Source organism: Apium graveolens, chromosome 9 (assembly GCF_009905375.1).
Source record: "Apium graveolens cultivar Ventura chromosome 9, ASM990537v1, whole genome shotgun sequence".
In the NCBI taxonomy this organism is placed as follows: Eukaryota; Viridiplantae; Streptophyta; class Magnoliopsida; order Apiales; family Apiaceae; genus Apium; species Apium graveolens.
The window spans coordinates 169,259,596-169,270,962 of NC_133655.1; the positions used below are offsets into that span (position 1 = coordinate 169,259,596).

The following is an 11,367-nucleotide window of genomic DNA, read 5'->3' on the forward strand; positions in this document are numbered from 1 at the left end:
GACAGTATGAGATTATGCATAGACTATCGAGAGCTAAATAAGCTGACTATAAAGAATAAGTACCCTCTCCCCAGGATTGATGATCTATTCGACCAACTCAAGGGAGCTGTACATTTTTCCAAAATAGATTTAAGAACAGGATATCACCAGTTAAAAATCAAACCGGAAGATATACCGAAGACTGCTTTTCGCACTTGGTATGGACACTATGAGTTCTTAGTTATGTCATTTGGGTTAACCAATGCACCCGTAGCTTTTATGGATTTGATGAACAGAGTGTTCAAAAAGTACCTGGATAAATGTGTGATAGGTTTTATAGACGATATTTTGATCTACTCAAAGACAGAGCAAGAACACGCAGAACATTTGAGGATAGTCTTGGAAATATTGAGGAATGAGAAATTGTATGTCAAGTTCTCGAAGTGCGAGTTTTGGTTGAGAGAAGTTCAGTTTTTAGGATATGTGGTGAGTACAAAAGGAGTTTTAGTTGACCCTGCCAAAATAGAGGCGGTATCCAATTGGGAAAGACCAACTACCCCAACGGAGGTTAGGAGTTTTGTGGGTTTAGCAGGATATTACCGAAGATTTGTGCAAGATTTTTCTAAGATAGACGATCCACTGACTAGACTTACCCGGAAGACAGAAAAGTTTGTATGGACAGAGAAATATCAGGAGAGTTTTCAAGAACTGAAAAGGAGGCTGGTGTCAACACCAGTGCTCGCTCTTCCCGATGGAAAGGGAGAGTTTGTGATATACAATGACGCATCGCTTAAAAGATTAGGATGTGTACTGATGCAGCACAATAAAGTTATAGCATATGCCTCTCGGCAATTGAAGGAATATGAGGGAAGATACCCTACGCATGATCTCGAATTAGCAGCCACAGTGTTTGCCCTGAAAATTTGGAGACACTACCTATACGATGAGAAATACGAGATCTACACTGACCATAAAAGCCTCAAATATATTTTCACTCAAAAGGAACTGAACATGAGACAGAGGAGATGGTTAGAGTTGATAAAAGACTACGATTGTGAAATTTTGTATCACCCAGGTAAGCCAATGTGGTGGCTAACGCCCTTAGCAGGAAGGAAAGACTCAAGATGATAATGGCATCGGAGGAGTTGATTAAGGAATTTGAGAATATGGAAATTGACGTGAGGATGACCGGTAGGGGAACGAAAGGATGATTTGAGATTAAGCTAGTGCCAGAGCTGACTGAAAAGATACGAGTATGTCAGGAAAAGAAGATGAGTGAGGAAAGAGGAATATTGACCGGTGAAGAAGTAAGATGCGAGAAGGACGAGAAAGGGATCATGAGGTATGCCTCCCAGATTTGGATTCCAAATGTGCAAGAATTAAAGGATGAGCTGCTGCACGAAGGGCACAACTCTAGATATTCAATCCACCCAGGAAGTACGAAAATATACCGTCACCTTAAGGAATATTATTGGTGGCCTAACATGAAGAGAGAAGTAGCAGAGTCGGTCAGCAAGTGCTTGACATGCCAGAGAGTGAAGGCTGAACATCAGCGACCTAGTGGACTATTACGACCCCTGGAAATTCCGGAATGGAAATGGGAGCATATAGCCATGGATTTTGTGACAGGCTTACCAAGAACAAAGACCAATCACGATGCCATATGGGTTATCATAGATAGATTGACCAAGTCTGCACACTTCCTACCAATCAACGAAAGATACACAGTAGACAAGTTGGTAGACATTTACTTGAAGGAAATTGTAGTGAGACACGACGTTCCTGTAGCCATAGTGTCAGTAGAGACCCAAGGTTTAATTTCCGATTTTGGAGAAGCTTCCAGGAATGCGTAGGCACCAGACTAAACTTGAGTACCGCTTACCACCCCCAGACTGATGGACAAAGTGAAAGGACTATTCGGACCCTAGAAGATATGCTACGAGTGTGTGCCATTGATTTCAAAGGAAATTGGGATGACCACTTACCCCTGATCGAATTTGCTTACAACAATAGCTATCACGCTAGCATAGGAATGCCCCCGTATGAAGCTCTTTAAGGAAGAAGATGTCGCTCTCCCCTGTGTTGGGATGAAGTTGGAGAGCACAAGATATTAGGACCAGAGTTAGTTCAGCAGACCAGAGAAATGGTAGGACTCATCAGGAAAAGACTGGTAGCAGCCCAGGACATACAAAAGAAGTACGCCGACCAGACCAGGAAGGATAGGGAATATGAAGTAGGAGATTCTATGCTATTAAAGGTATCCCCGTGGAAAGGAGTGATGAGATTTAGAAAGAAAGGGAAGCTGAGTCCCAGATTGATAGGTACCTTTGAAATTTTGAGGAGAATAGGACCTCTAGCTTACGAGCTTGCCTTGCCTCCTAATTTGCAACAAGTACACAACGTGTTCCATGTGTCCATGTTAAGGAAGTACCATGCAGACGCACGACATGTAATAGAATACGAGCAGGTAGATTTATAACCAGACCTGACCTACATCGAACAACCAGTGAGGATAATGGACCAGAAAGAACAAGTGCTGAGGAACAAAACTATGAAGCTGGTTAGGATCTTATGGAGAAATCAAAATGTCGAAGAGTCAACTTGGGAACTTGAAGACGCAATAAGGAATAGATATCCCCACATATTTTCTAATTGATTCAGGGACGAAATCCTTGTTAGAGGAGAAGACTGTAATAACTCGAATTTTTGAGACCTTGTAAAATGTTTAAATGAATAGTAACCCTGACGGACGGGAAAAACTTTTGAGCCCACACTATGTAGTGCATGAGAAAATGAGTTTCGGAGTTGATATTACGACTATACGTACCAAATGAGTGTATGTAAACGCTATTAGTTTTCGAAGAAAAGGAACTTTGAAAAACGACCGTAGTTACGATTCATCGAGGATTACGGGAATCACAATATAATTACGAGATTAAAACCCTACGGATTTATACTCAAGTAGGATAATTAAAAGTATAAGGAATGAATACGAAAGGAATTTCATCGCGAACCATTTACGAGTAAGTATTACGAAAATGTTTAAGCAACCGAGCGAATGCGTAAACGATTAAACAAATGTAACGCACTAACTAAACCATGGTAAGGAAGTAAACATGATTACTTCATCAAATAGTGAGCTAACCATAGGATGATCAAGCTAGCTAGCAAAATAGTGTGCTAAGGAAGCTAACCATGTAGTTTAGCTTGTAACCTAGGAAGCTATTAAGATTTGTCCCTAAGATTTGCAACCAAGAATCAACCTAGAATGCTATACTAGGAAGAATAAAATCAAGTGCAAGATATCACCCCATCTTCCTAGAAGCAACCTAGAAAATCAACCAAGCTAAGCAACCAGGAGGAGTATAAATACCCCCCATCACAATTGCTTCCATTCGGCAATTTGAAGAAAAAAGGGGAATTCAAATTCAAAAACTCAAGTTCTAGCTCTTGTAAAATCATCCAATTAATTCTCAAGCCTCCTAGAAATTAAACTAAGGTAAGAAAATTCTTTCATCTCTTTTTATCAAGGTTTGATGGGTTAAATAAAATCAAGAAACTCACTAGTGAATAGTATGAATGGTAACCTCTCTTTGGTTTCTTGATTTCCATGGTGGTTTTAGGTTCCAAAAATCCCACCAAGCACTTCCAAGCCTCCACCATCCTCAAGAACACATCTCAAGATTTCAAGAAAGGTAAAAATCTTTGGCCCAACTTTATTTAAGATTCATTTTTAAGATCCATTTAGTATGTGGTAGTAAACTTAGTGTAATGAATGTTATTGATGAAATCTTGATGATTAAGTTAAGTAGATTTGAGGTTGGTTGTTGTTGCCTAAAGAACATGATGTTCTTGAGAGGATTTTGTGTGTTGATGATGATATGATGATTGTTGGTGGTTGTGTTAAGAGTTAGGGCGTAAACGAAACCCCGATCATAAACGTAACTTCGTTAAAACCAACAAATCCTAACTTTAAGTTACTGCAGAAAGTACAGAAGTTATAAACTTTATTTTCTTGAAAAATCCTTGTTTAGGATATAAAATGTTATAAGGATCATTTAGGCGCTTGAATCGCTTGATTCTGATTTACGGATAAAAAGTTATGGTCATTTTACTAAAAGTGATTTACGCGACAAAAACTGCTACGAATCACGATTTTTGAAAATATAAAGGTTCGACTTAAAAGTGTTCATAAATCATGAAATGTTTATAGAGAGTAACATATTGAGTTTCCTAACTTCCATAAAAATTTCAAGTGAAAATAATGATTTCTCAATTTTATAAAAATATCGGAGCCGAGACCGCGCGAGTAGAAACCGTAAGAATCCATAAGCAGAGCCGGCGACGATAATAAGAATGAACCTAAGATGCTTAGGAAAATGAAGTGACCATAATTTGAATATGACTTAAAGGAATGATAAGGGTAGTATAAGTTGAGAGGGTGCATAATAAGTAGCGCATGAGTGCGAGTTGCCGTAAATTAGAACGGAACCTAACGAAATGAAATGTGTTTATGGTTATAGATTTCCGAGCGGAACCTAGAGCATCCTCCACCTCGAGATACCCAGGCAAGTTTACGAACCCAAATCCATTTTTACTGTTGTGTTGTGAAAGGATTGTTTTACTATCATCGCATAAATACCATGCTTTCCATGATACATAGTTGTTGAAATTTTGCATAATGTAGCGATGTTGTACGATAAAGTATATATCATGAAATGTTATTTCGCTTTAAGCGTGACGTATTATATAAGACCGAGAGTCGGTCGGGATTTAAGATAAAACCCGGGAATCATTTTGGTGATATTATAGGGCGATTATAAGTCCATAGTAGTACATTTTAAAGGGACTCATCGTCCACTTACGAAACATTAAAATACCTCGAACTTTTATTAAAATGATTTCCCAACGATCATATTCCCTCAACTATATTTTATTGTTCGAATAATAAATACTATATACTTATTCCTTATTATGGGAGTAGTATACTCCAATGATTATTTATTTCAAACCCGATTAATCACTATAGATTATTAATTATTGAGACACAAACCAGTTGAGGAATATTATTTTAAATATTCTTTTAGAAAGTAAACCCATTCGAGGTTTAATTATTTATCGACTATTATTTAATTAATTATTATTCTTAAAGGGTTTATTATTGATTTAAAAATCATAGATCCTGATTTAAAATATACTTTCTGATTTCAGAATATCATTCGAATAATTTCAGATCGTCGGTGAATATTATACCGACTTATTTAATATTTTGAATATAGTTTTAAGGAGAAACTTTTCCCCCTTATTAATTATCTGTTCACAACGGTCAACTCACATCCTTAGTACTTCCTCTGAAATTCTCGGAAGTACGTATATACATATATATACACTTATATCTTAGAGAGATAAGCTGTTTCTATCAACAAGCAAAATGCTTGGGGAACTTCGATGTGGTTCGAGTTCTCGAGATTGATAGAATCCTTTTAAAGGACAAGGGATGGGTAGACTCTGGTACTATGTGTGCTAGATGGACTACCAAAGGTACCGCAGGAGAAGGTACTCTGTGTACTCAGGAACTTGTGAAGTATGTACATACCCGAAAATGGGACACGTAGCCCGAATGCGGCAAGGGTGATAACCGGGATACGAAGGAGTCGTCCTTCTACTAGTAGAAAAGGTTATTATTATCGTATTATGACTGATCATCGTATACGGTGGCTCCAACGAGTGTCCTAATTCTTCCAATTGGAATTGAGATGTAATACCGTAACCCAAGCCTAGGTGCTGGGATTACTATTAAGGTATTCGCAGGATATTAAAATCCGTTAAAGAATTGTTTTCATAAGAAGGTGTGTATCACCAAGGAAAACTATTTTCAAATAAAACATAATTATCATATATGATGTTATTATACAGTCATTTTCATACTGTACATTATTATGCTGGGCATTATAGCTCACACTTGTTTTCTTAAATTGATATAACATAACAGTGAATCAAGATGCCTGCCATGAGAAACACATCCAGGAAATGGGTAGGAAATGGCCAGCTGTTCCGTAGATTGTTTGGTGTTGTACCACAGGTAGTCTGAATAAGCTGGATTAGTTTTCAGTTGTTTATAGTTCAACTTATTTATAAGTATGACTTATGTAAGGTAAGAAACAAGAAATGTATATTTGGCCGGCGGACTAGCCTTACCTAAAGGTCACTCCCCGGTAAGATTAATTACTTTTGGGTTGTAATAAATATCACTTGATGGTTGACAATTACTCTAGTTATGATGGTTCATTTCTAAGACAATAACTTGTAAGTGTGTGTGTGTGATAAGTGTGGGGTCGTGAAGCGTGAGTATTTATATATTATAGTGTGAGTTGTGTGAGTTTAGATGGCGTGGCCTCCGAGACTCCTGACCCCGGGTTTTGGGGCGCCACACCTTGTGCCCAAGAATGATGACCTGTTGCACCATAAAGTGACATTTCTCCCGATTGAGAAACCATATTGGTCTCAACGCACCTTTTCAGCACTAAACCAAAATTGTGAAAACATTAATCATAAGAAGTTTTGAAGACAAAAAAGTCATTCATGAACACTTCAACATTATTTCCATTCATATCAGAGAAGATAGCCATCATGCATCTCTGAAATATGGCTGGTGCACCACATAACCCAAAAGAAACTCTTCTGAAGGCAAACGTACCAAACAGACAAGTGAAGGTAGTCTTTTCTTGATCTTCGGGAGCAATGCAAATCTGATTATAACCCGAATAGCCATCCATAAGATAGCAGTACTCATGCCCAGCCAACCTGTCAAGCATCTAATCAATAAAATGAAGAAGGAAGTGATCTTTCCTTGTGGCTTTGTTCAGCTTCCTGTAATTAACGCAAACTCTCCAACCCGTGACTGTTCGAGTAGGAATGAGCTCATTCTTTTCATTAGCAACCACGGTGATGCCTCCTTTCTTCAGCGACACTGAACTGGGTTCACCCAAGAATTGTCAGAAATAGGATAAATGATGCCTATATCTAGCCACTTGAGAATTTCCTTCTTCACAACCTCTTCCATGATCGGATTTATCCTTCTTTATTGCTCAACAGTCGGCTTGCTTCCTTCCTCTAGCAGAATTTTGTGCATGCAATAAGAATGGCTGATTCCCTTGATATCTGCTATAGTCCATCTAATTGCCGATTTGAGCTCTCTCAAAATTCTTAAGAGCTTTTTCTCATCACTACCTGAAAGGTCAGATGCAATAATAATAGGCAAATTAGATGCATCACCTAAAAACGCATACCTCAAATATTCAGGAAAAGGTTTAAGCTCGAGTGTAGGAGCTTCCTTAATAGATGGCTTGAGATGCTTTGGAGAATTTTTCAGCTCTTCCAATCCCCGAGATTCAAAAGGCATATCTAGCCTTCGCTTCCAAGGAGAATCATTGAAATACTGCAACTGTTCATCACCTTCATCATCTTCACTATCTGAACCCCCCATCAAGGCTTTCTCTAAGGCATCAGACTTTAGCATTTGATCAAGCTCTAAAGTAACCACAGATTCGACCAACTCCACCTTAAAGCACTCCTCTTCATCAGTAGAGAATTTCATGGCATTAAAAATATTGAAGGCCACATCCTGATCCTGAACTCGCATAGTGAGTTCTCCTTTTTGAACATCAATCAAGGTTCGACCAGTAGCCAAGAAAGGTCTTCTTAAGATTATGGGAATCTTCTTTTCCTTCTCGAAATCAAGAATTACAAAGCCAATAGGAAAGATGAGTTTGTCCACTTTGACCAAGACATCCTCCACAATGCCTCATGGATATGTAATAGAACGATCGGCCAACTACAAGGACATATAAGTAGGCTTTGGATCAGGTAAACCCAACTTCTTGAAGATAGACAAAGGCATCAGATTGATGCTAGCTCCCAAATCACATAAACACTTGTCGAATGACAATTTTATGATGGTGCAAAGAATAGTGAAACTTTCAGGATCATTAAGCTTCAAAGGCAACTTCTGTTGTAGCACAACACTGCATTCCTCCGTAAGATCACAACGGTCTCTAAGTCATCGAGCTTCACTTTCTGAGAGAGAATACCTTTCATAAACTTCGCATAGCTTGGCATTTGTTCAAGAGCTTCAACAAAAGGTATATTGATATGAAGTTTCTTGAACACCTCCTGAAACTTAGCAAATTGCTTATCCAACTTTTGCTTCTGCAACCTCTTAGGAAAAGGAGGTGGAGGATAAACCTGTTTCTCCCTTGTATTACCCTCAGGAGGAGTGTGTTCCACAGTTTTCTTCCTTGATTCCACTTCTGCTTCCTTCTACACCTCTTCTTCAGCTAAAACTTCAGATTTTAGAACTTGAGATTTTTCGGGGTTAGCAACCTTTCCAGACCTCAATGTTATTGCTTTAACTTTCTCTTTCGCTTTCCTCTTCCCTAGAACTTCTGTGTCACTAGGGAGTGTACCAGGCTGTCGATTCAACAAAGCATTGGCAATCTGCCTAATTTGATTCTCCAGAGTCTTGATAGAAACCACTTGGCTCTTGCACATGAGCCTCAACTCCTCCAATTCAGATTTTCATTGGATTGATTTGTACTTCCATGCGGTAGTTGCTGAAGTTGGAGTTGTTGTCTTGGAGCATATTGCGGTTGTTGAAAACCAGGAGGGTTGAATTGCTTTGTTGCATACTGCTGATAAGGCTGTTGCACCGCATTCTGGTTGTTGCTCCGGCTGAAGTTAGGATGATTGCGGTTGTTGGGATGATAAATGGTTGGAGCTGGTTGCTGTGAACTCTGAACGTTGCTTATATATTGAGCTGATTGACTAGAAATAGCACACTGCTCAGTTTCATGCGCACCTGCACAAAGCTCACAAACAGTTGTAATATGATTAATTCCATAATTAGCCAAATAATCCACCTTCATCGTCAAAGCCTGAAACTGAACAGCTATAGCAGTAGATGTATCCATTTCCAGAACTCCTTCTACCTGCTATGAGGCATTCTCAGAGTTGGGTTCTGGTATTCATTAGTAGCCATCAGTTCAATCAACTCATAAGCTTTATCGTAGCTCTTAGGCCATAAGACTCCACCTGATGCTGCATCGAGCATGGGTCTAGACTATATTCCCAAACCATTATAAAAGCAATTTATGATCATCCATTCAGGCATGCCATTATGAGGACACTTCCTAAGCATCTCCTTACAGCGATCCCAAGCCTCACACAAAGATTCTCCCAATTGCTGCGCAAATTGAGTGAGAGCATTTCTGATTGCAGCAGTCTTCGCCATAGGGAAGAATTTAGTTAGAAACTTCTGAGCAAGATCCTCCCATTTGGTGATAGAACCTGCTGGTAGAGAATGTAACCAACACTTAGCTTTATCTGAATGTGAAAAGCCTCAACCTAATAGCATCTTCAGAAACTCCATTGAACTTGAAAGTGTCGCAGATCTTGATGAAATCTCTGATGTGCATGTTGGGATCTTCAATTGGAGAACCCCCAAACTGAAGTGAATTCTATATCATTTGAATCGTGCTAGACTGATTTCAAAGATGTTGGCCGCAATGGCTGGTCTGATAATGCTAGACTGAATATCATTGATCTTTGGCTGAGAATAATCCATCAAAGCCTTTGGATTCGCTGCTTGATTCCCACTATAATGAGTGGTTCTTCTTCAACTTTCTCAACTTTTTCAAGAACTTCTTCAACTCTTTCAAATCCTTCCAGTGCTTCTTTACGAGATTGAGAATGTGTTCACATACAGGCCCTCTAGAGTACCTGAAACACATCAAGTACCCAAGTAAGTAAAATATCCGAGTCAGTGAACTTTAACGACCACTGATGACAAGCACATAAACTAAAAATTAACACCGAGTCCCCGACAGCGGCGCCAAAAACCTGTAAGGATGACAACTAATTAGATAACATGAAACTAGTAAACGCCAACTTTCGTTGTACGAATACCCTACTACCAGACATTCACAAAAAAGATAGAAGCTGAATAGACACCAAATAAGTTGAGACCCTATATGTCTAAAAATTTGACAACATAAAGGTTTAATGCACAAGTCATCTATCGTGATTACATAGGGCAAGTAAGATGGTTAAAATTACCTATGAATGATGCATAACAAATACATGAACCTATGCTAGCATGGAAAGTTCTAAATCTCTATATTCACTATCGCTTCAATAAATATTAACACGCTATCTTATATGTTCGCGACACACATAAGATGAATAAGCGCAACCAATACTAGGATATCATACAATCACACATACTAAGATACTGAAACAAATTAACTATAAAAATTCATAAGTAAATCATTTAAGACCTCACGATAACAATTAGTTTATAACCGAACTCATCATCACCATGGGTTCCAATGAAAGCATGGTAAATAAACCGAGATAAATGAAGTCTGAAATAACTGAATTAAAAAAAAGTACGTTAACAAGAGTATTAGGTTCAACAACAAAGAAAACGAGTATCCAAGTTTACAACTTAAGCAAAAAATCACAAGTAAAACAAGTTCTTCTTCTCCTTCATTGAATTTGTGCTATTAGGTCTTCTTCCTGTCTTCTCATTGCTCTCCGTTATAAAATACGTCTTTAAAAGGTCTTTAAATACCAACCCAAATCGACCAGAAGTCCAGCAGATCAATATTCTATTAGAAACAGGATTCTGGAAAATCGACCTAGCGCGGCCGCCCCCAAGTACAGCGCGACCGCTCCCAAGTGTAGCGCGGTCGCCCTGAGCTTCTAAAAAACTTTATTTTTCTTATTTAATTTCCTTCACTTGCTGGTTTCTTCATGCACTCGACCAAGGCTCCATCCTAACACTCTTCCAAGCATAAATCATGCAATTTCTAATCCTTCTTCCTGATTATGCCCTGAAATGCAAAACACTACAAAAACATCAAATACACAAATAACTTGAGTACAAAACACCAATTTGAGTCTTTACGAAGCGTTCTATATGGATATAAATGCCACTTAACAGTGACTTAATAAAAAAATCACTTAAATGATTTTCGTCAAATAAATAGTATTACCGTTTATTTTTAAGGATAAAGTGGTCCAACACCTTTATTAATAGTCACTTCAACCTCAAAAAAGTAAATATCACATATTTTATTTTTTCAAAATTTGTAAAAATTTAATATCTATTATATAATAAAAAAAAAATGCACAGCCTAATAAAAAGGAATGTGCATAACTCCACAGCCAAATAAACACTGATAGGCCTCGTACTGCTATCTAAGTGAAATGGTATTAGTTACCATTTCCCACTTGCATAAACACATCATACCAACACACTGATTCAAAGTCATGTATCCTTACTTGACTTATCCACGACCAATGATTGAAGTTCAAGTATAGAAAAAT

General features: G+C 38.2%; 1 non-coding gene across 1 annotated transcript; it reads left to right on the plus strand.

Annotated features, from left to right (window-relative positions):
- Positions 1-9,146: 9,146 nt before the first annotated feature.
- LOC141688582 (small nucleolar RNA R71) lies at positions 9,147-9,253 on the plus strand. Its single transcript, XR_012562016.1, has one exon. It is a non-coding gene; the product is annotated as a small nucleolar RNA R71 (small nucleolar RNA).
- Positions 9,254-11,367: the final 2,114 nt, after the last annotated feature.